We start from the raw sequence: 8,237 nt of genomic DNA on the forward strand, positions 1-8,237 counted from the left end.
TGATATTATTTTTAAACCTTTGTCCCTCTAATTTAAGACTATGTTCTCTTGTTGTGGTAGTTTTTCTTTTTTTAAATATAGTCTCCTCCTTTAATGTTTTGATTCCCTTTATGTATTTAAATGTTTTTATCATATCCCCCCATCTCGTCTTTCCTCCAAGCTATACATGTTAAGATCCTTTAACCTTTCCTTGTAAGTTTTATCCTGCAATCCATGAACTAGTTTAGTAGCTCTTTTCTGAACTCTCTCTAAAGTATCAATATCCTTCTGAAGATACGGTCTCCAGTACTGCGTACAATACTCCAAGTGAGGTCTCACCAGTGTTCTGTACAATGGAATGAGCACTTCTCTCTTTCTAAGCTAATGCCTCTCCCTATACAACCAAGCATTCTGCTAGCATTTCCTGCTGCTCTATTACATTGCCTGCCTACTTTTAAGTCATCAGAAATAATCACCCCTAAATCCCTTTCCTCAGATGTTGAAGTTAGGACTCTATTAAATATTCTGTACTCTGCCCTTGGGTTTTTACATCCAAGATGCATTATCTTGCACGGGTAGCGCTCGGGTAGCGTTGGCCCTGCAAGGGCTGGCCGGGGAGATCCTGTGATCTCCCCTGCCGGCCTCGGCCCACGGCCATCGCGGCCAACCGGGCATTTGCCCGTTATGCCCGATGGCCAGTCCGGGGCTGGTGATGTCTGTTTAGGTAAGTTAGTCAGGGAGACTAATTTATTGTCTGTTTAGCTAGTCAGTTGGGGATTAAGAGGTTTTGGTACACTTTGTGCTCTGGGGATTTATATGTTTAGTACACTCTGTCCCCTGGATCAGTGGAGAGGGTTCTCCTACGTTAATGTGTATTTCTTTCTGCTTTCCACGCAGTCTGTTATTCATTTTAGCGTATATGTTTTGACTTATTGTTGAACATTTTACCAAATGGAGTCTAATACAATTGTTGAGCCCAATATTTTTCTTTTTACATTGGGACTAGGAATATATGTTTGCAGTGAAAGAATTTGTAAGCTGAACGAGTGGTTAAATTTCATATGAGCCTGGTACATTTTATGAGACCGGACTAGCCATAGATTAGCAAACCACACAGGGATAGTTTTATTTTTATCGTCCTTACTGTTAGAAAGAGTGGTACACCAAACAGCAGATAACATAGTTAAAAATCCCATTTCCTCTGAGTGTAAGTAGACTGCTGCTAACCCTAACAAACAAATACATTTTCACGCTCACAGCGGCCCAACACTGATTTATATGACTTTTTGGCTGTATTATTGCCATTTTGCTAGCTACAGGATATCCATTCTGCGTGTTATTGCTTCTTAATTAGGGCATCACAATTATTGTTATAGACATCTTTGTATAATATTTAGTGTCTAAGTACCCTCCCTAGATTAAGATGGGACAGGGAAATTCTAAACAGAATTGCAAAATTAAACATAGGGCTGTAAAGGGGGGACAGTCCCCAAGCCATACCTTAAAAGGACACTCCAGTGCCAGGAAAACAAATCGTTTTCCTGCACTGCAGGTCCCCTCTCCATCCCACCCCCATCCCACGTTGCTGAAGGGGTTAGAACCCCTTCAGTGACTTACCTGAGACCAGCGCCGATGTCCCTCTGTGCTGGTTTAGGGTCCGCCCAGGCTCCTTCCCCGCTGACGTAATCTGGCGGGGGAGACCGATTGCGCATGCGCGGCCGCCGGTGGAGGAGACCTAATGTGTGGCAATGCCGCGCACGCGCATTAGACCTCTCCATAGGAATTTTAGCGACGCTGGAGGTTCTCACATAGCGTGAGGACGTCCAGTGACGCTATAGCACAGAAAACCTGTGCTATAAACCAGGAAGTGCCCTCTAGTGGCTGTCTAGTTGACAGCCACTAGAGGAGGGGTTAACCCTACAATGTAAATGAAATCTGCAATATTTACAGTTGCAGTGTTAAGGGTAGTGGGAGTTGGCACCCAGACCACTCCAATTGGCAGAAGTGGTCTGGGTGCCTGGAGTGTCCCTTTAATGAGACCCCTAAACATTTTGTAGAAAGAATTGCAGGGGATTATTACGTGGACCCCTTTGTAAATAATCTAGCAGGACCATATTTCCCAGAAAAGGAGGCTTGGACCCAGAGCATGTTTTAATGATAGCAGGCTTGTGCATGGGTCATAAGGCAAAATGGCTATGGTATGGACCAGATAGCTCCTGGGATAAGAAGTTTATGCGTACATGTGGGAAGATATGGGTTTTCCTCTCCCCTTATTGGGTAGTCACAGTCAACACAGTCAACACAGTCTCCTTGACCTCTCTGCTGCCTTTGACACAGTTGATCATTCTCTTCTCCTTCAAACTCTTCAATCACTCGGTCTCTGTGACTCTGTCCTCTCTTGGTTTTCCTCCTATCTCTCCCAACGCTCATTTAGTGTCTCCTTTTCCAAGGATACCTCCTCCCCTCGCCCTGTCTCGGTTGGAGTTCCCCAAGGCTCTGTCCTTGGTCCCCTTCTATTTTCTCTTTATACTGCCTCTCTTGGAAAACTTATTGCCTCTTTTGGATTCAACTACCACCTGTACGCTGATGACACTCAGATATACCTCTCCTCACCGGACCTCTCCCTGGCCGTCCTGCAACGTGTCACTGCTTGCCTCTCTTCCATCTCTGACTGGATGTCGTCACGCTTTCTCAAACTTAACCTCTCTAAAACTGAACTCCTTGTCTTTCCTCCTCCTAATACTGATCCTCCTCTCTCACTCTCCCTTCAAGTCAGTGATATCCACATAAGTCCATCCCTACAAGCGCGCTGTCTTGGCGTCATACTTGACTCTGGTCTCACCTTTGAGTCTCACATCCAGTTTGTTGCCAAGTCCTGTAGGTTCCAACTCAAAAACATAGCCCGCATCCGCCCCTTTCTTACGCAAGATGCTACCAAGGAGCTTGTCCATGCTCTAGTAATTTCCCGCATGGATTACTGTAACCCTCTCCTGATTGGTCTCCCCAAAAGCCGTACTGCCCCGCTACAGTCTGTAATGAATGCTGCAGCTAGACTGATTTTCCTATCCAGTCGGTCCTCTCACACCTCGCCCCTCTGCCAGTCCTTACATTGGCTCCCTGTATCCTATAGGAGTCAATTCAAAGTGCTAACCCATACATTTAAAGCACTGAACAATTCCAGCCCCTCTTATATCTCTTCACTGATCCAGAGGTATGCCCCTCCTCGTACCCTCCGCTCTGCCCGCGACCACCTCCTGACCGCTGCTCGCACCCGTACGGCCAACTCACGCTTGCAGGACTTCTCACGGGCGGCTCCTCTCCTATGGAATAACTTGCCTACTGCCATCAGACTCTCCCCTAGTCTTCAATCATTTAAGAAGGGCCTTAAATCCCATCTCTTCAGGAAAGCGTATGGCCTCCCAGAGTAATCTCTCCCTTACATACCTGTCCCTATGGAATAGTGCTTTGCTCTCTCCTCCAGCTCTGCTTCACTCCTACTTGATATTTCCTATCCTAATGTTTCTAATACCCCACCTCCTATAGACTGTAAGCTCATTTGAGCAGGGTCCTCTTCAACCTATTATTCCTGTCAGTTTTCTTGTAATTGTCTTATTTATTGTTACATCCCCCCCCTCTCAAAATATTGTAAAGCGCTACGGAATCTGTTGGCGCTATATAAATGGCAATAATAATAATAATAATAACCCTACCCCAACTAACTTACCTACAGCCCAGAGTCTTTGCCAGGTCACCCCTTCATTACTGTCACGATTCCGGGGAACCCAACACGCTAACACACACACAGACACACACACAGAAAGTGTGCTGTACCGGTCCTTAGAGTGGCCGGGCTAAGCACACAAAGAATAGTCAGGAGACAAGCCGAGTAAGGGGAACCAGAAAACAGAATAACGAGAAACAAGCCGAGGTCAAAGGGTAGGAGAAAGTCACAAAGTCAGTATAACAAGCCAGAGGGTACGTAACCAGAAAGCACACGTTCACAATCGATACCATAAAGCAAAGACCACAACAGGGCACAGATAGACAGGAAAGGTAAGTATTTAAATCCTAGCCTGAATCCTGATTGGCTAACCACCAATCAGTATTAACAAACACACGTGGGGGATATCTATACCCCCCACTGTGTTTGTTGCACTGTAGCTTTAACGCCGGGTCACGTGAGTGACCCCGGCGCTTAGATAATAGTGCCGGCTCCCAGCGTGCAGCGTTAGACATGCTGCCGCTGGGAGGAGGAGAGGAGGACGCGAGCGGCGTGTCAAGAGGAGAGGACGGCGCTCGCTTATCGGTAAGGGGAGAGGGGACCGCAGGCGGCGACGGACCGAGGGTGAGTGCTGCGAGAGGATTGCAGCCTCCCCTCACCGCTGCCCGCGGAGCCCTGACATAACCCCCCCCCTCGAAGACCGCCCAGAGGGCGGGAAGCCGAAGGCTTCAAAGGAAACCGCGCATGAAAGGAGCGGATCAAGGAGGGGGCGTTCAAGTCAGAGACAGAAACCCACGACCGCTCCTCCGGGCCATAACCCCTCCAATCAACCAGATACTGCAACCGACCTCGAGAGAAACGAGAATCAAGGAGAGCAGCCACCTCATATACGTCACTAGAGACCGCGCGGAGGGCATCGGAACGCCTGAGAGAGCCAGAGAACCGATTACAGAGCAAGGGCTTCAAAAGGGAGGTGTGAAAGGTGTTAGGTATGCGCATGGAAGGGGGCAAGGCCAGGGAGTAGGATACAGGATTCACCCTACGCAACACCTTATAGGGACCAAGGAACTTGGGCGCGAACTTCATCGAGGGAACCCTAAGGCGGAGATTCCTAGAGGACAACCAAACCCTATCACCCGGAGCATAAGAAGGAGCCGCACACCTACGACGATCAGCAAACCTCTTTTGAGTAGCAGCAGCATGACAAAGAGCAGCATGGACCTGATCCCACATCTTCCGTAAGGAGGCGAGGTGCTCGTCCAAAGCGGGCATTCCCTTGTCGGAGAATACACCGGGAAGGACAGCGGGTTGGAACCCATAAGCCACCATAAAAGGACTTACGCCAGTAGAAGAATGAGACACAGTGTTCCTGGCAAACTCAGCCCAGGGAAGGAGACGGGACCAGTTGTCCTGGTGTGCATTCGTGAAACAGCGTAAATACAACTCCACAGACTGATTTGCTCGTTCGGCAGCTCCATTAGATTGCGGATGATAGGAGGAAGTAAACGATAAGGAGACCCCCATCTCAGCACAAAAGCCTCTCCAAAACCGAGAGACAAACTGAGGGCCCCTGTCAGATACGATATCTTGTGGTATACCATGCAACCGGAACACTTCTTTGGCAAACACCTGAGCCAACTGAACCGCAGAAGGTAGCTTCTTAAGCGGAATGAAGTGCGCCATTTTGGAGAACCTATCCGTTACAGTCAAAATTACTGTCTGCCCATCAGATGAAGGAAGATCCACAATAAAGTCCATGGATAAGTGTGTCCACGGTTTCTTGGGTACAGATAGGGGCATAAGGAGTCCCAGGGGTTTAACATTAGGGGACTTACACTGTGTACAGACACGGCAAGCCTGCACGTAATCTACCACGTCTTTTTTGAGTGAGGGCCACCAAAACTGTTGGAAAAGACCCTTGTAAGTCTTGGTAACCCCTGGATGACCAGCCGTTTTGGCTGTGTGAAATAAAGTTAACAACTTCTTTCTGTCTTTTACTTTCACGTACAGCTTACCAGTAGGGGTCTCAGAGGGTGCTTGGGGTTGGTATGACTTGATACCATCAAGAAAAAGAGACGAGATAACCAAACGGGTAGTAGCTATTATATTAGTTGTGGGTACAATGGGCTCAGGAGTGGAGGTAATAGAATCTACAGGTTCGTACTGGCGGGAGATGGCATCAGCCTTGACATTTCGATAACCAGGCCTGTATGTGATTATGTACTGAAAACGTGAGAGAAACAAAGACCATCTAGCCTGACGAGAGGATAACCTCTTAGCATCTGCGATATAGGATAGATTTTTATGATCGGTTATAACCAAAATCTTGTGTCTAGCTCCCTCTAACAAGTACCTCCATTCTTTAAATGCCATCACTATAGCTAATAATTCCCTGTTCCCAACGTCGTAATTCTTTTCAGACTCTGACAAGCGTTTTGAAAAGTAACCACAGGGAAGGAGGGGTTCGTCATACGATTGTCTTTGTGACAACACTGCTCCTATACCTGATTCAGAGGCGTCTATCCAGTACAAAGGGAAGGGAAGGATCAGGATGGTGTAACACAGGGGCAGTGGCAAATGCCTTTTTTAGAGTCTCGAAGGCCACAATAGCATTAGGATTCCAAACCCTGGGGTGTAAACCCTTTTTTGTCAGTTTAGTGATAGGGGAAATAATGGATGAGAAGTTTTTAACGAACTTTCTATAATAATTGGCAAACCCTATAAATCGCTGTATTGCCTTAAGTCCTTGGGGAAGGGGCCAGGACAGTATAGCTTCCAATTTTGAAGGATCCATGCTGAATCCTTGTTCAGAAATAACATAACCCAGGAATTGTACAGAAGTTTGGTCGAATAAGCATTTCTCTAATTTACAATAAAGACCATTCTGCAACAACCTTTTAAGCACCATCCTAACATGAGTATGATGTGTCTTCAAATCTGGAGAATATACAAGTATGTCATCTAGGTAGACTACAGCACAGACATGCAGTAGATCTCTAAGGACATCGTTTATGAGATCCTGAAAAACGGCAGGAGCATTACACAATCCAAAAGGCATGACCAGATACTCGTAATGCCCACTACGCGTATTGAACGCCGTTTTCCATTCATCATTCTCCTTAATACGAACAAGGTTATAAGCCCCCCTGAGGTCTAGTTTAGTAAAATATCGAGAACCTTTGACACGATCAAACAATTCGGTAATGAGGGGAATCGGATAGGCATTTTTAATCGTTATATTGTTTAGGGCTCTGCAGGGCCGGACTGGCCCACCGGGATACCGGGAAATTTCCCGGTGGGCCGCGGCATCTGGGGGCTGCGCAAGTATGTGCCACCGGGTGGCCGGTCCGGTGGCACACTCAGAGGGGGGCCGGCGGCCGCGTTCCACACTGCAGCCTCGCCGGTCCGGCTGCACTCCTACTGCTGAGGGCTGAAGGGGGAGGGAGCATATCTTTACCATGCTCCCTCGCGGTTCCCACAATTCACAGCAGCATCCGTGCTGTGAATTGTGGGAACCGCGAGGGAGCATGGTAAAGATATGCTCCCTCCCCCTTCAGCCCTCAGCAGTAGGAGTGCAGCCGGACCGGCGAGGCTGCAGTGTGGAATGCGGCGGCCGGCCCCCTGACTCCTCGACTCCTCTAAGGTGGGTGGGGGGGAGGGGGTGAATAGAGAGATACAGAGGGGGGGAGGGTTAATAGAGAGAGATACAGAGGGGGGGTTAATAGAGAGAGATACAGAGGGGGGGTAATAGAGAGAGAGAGATACAGAGGGGGGGTTAATAGAGAGAGATACAGAGGGGGGGGTAATAGAGAGATACAGGGGGGGTTAATAGAGAGAGAGATACAGAGGGGGGGTTAATAGAGAGAGATACAGAGGGGGGTTAATAGAGAGAGATACAAAGGGGGTTTAGTAGAGAGAGATACAGAGGGGGGGTTAATAGAGAGAGATACAGAGGGGGGTTAATAGAGAGAGATACAGGGGCGGTTAATAGAGAGAGATACAGAGGGGCGGTTAATAGAGGGAGATACAGAGGGGGGGTTAATAGAGAGAGATACAGGGGGGAGGTTAATAGAGAGAGATACAGAGGGGGGGTTAATAGAGAGAGATACAGAGGGGGGTTAATAGAGAGAGATACAGAGGGGGGGTTAATAGAGAGAGAGAGATACAGAGGGGGGGTTAATAGAGAGAGATACAGAGGGGGGTTAATAGAGAGAGATACAGAGGGGGGTTAATAGAGAGAGATACAGAGGGGGGGTTAATAGAGAGAGATACAGAGGGGGGGTTAATAGAGAGAGATACAGAGGGGGGGTTAATAGAGAGAGATACAGAGGGGGGTGAATAGAGAGAGAGACAGAGGGGATGGGGGGGTGAATAGAGAGAGAGACAGAGGGGATGGGGGGGGTGAATAGAGAGAGAGACAGAGGGGGATGAATAGAGAGAGAGACAGAGGGGGGGAGTGCCACAGGGAGAGGGGGGAGAGTGAGACACAAGGGGAGAAAGAGGGGCGAATAGAGAGAGACAGAGGGGGAGGGAGAGT

The sequence above is a fragment of the Pelobates fuscus genome, chromosome 3, assembly GCF_036172605.1.
Source record: "Pelobates fuscus isolate aPelFus1 chromosome 3, aPelFus1.pri, whole genome shotgun sequence".
Classification (NCBI taxonomy): domain Eukaryota; kingdom Metazoa; phylum Chordata; class Amphibia; order Anura; family Pelobatidae; genus Pelobates; species Pelobates fuscus.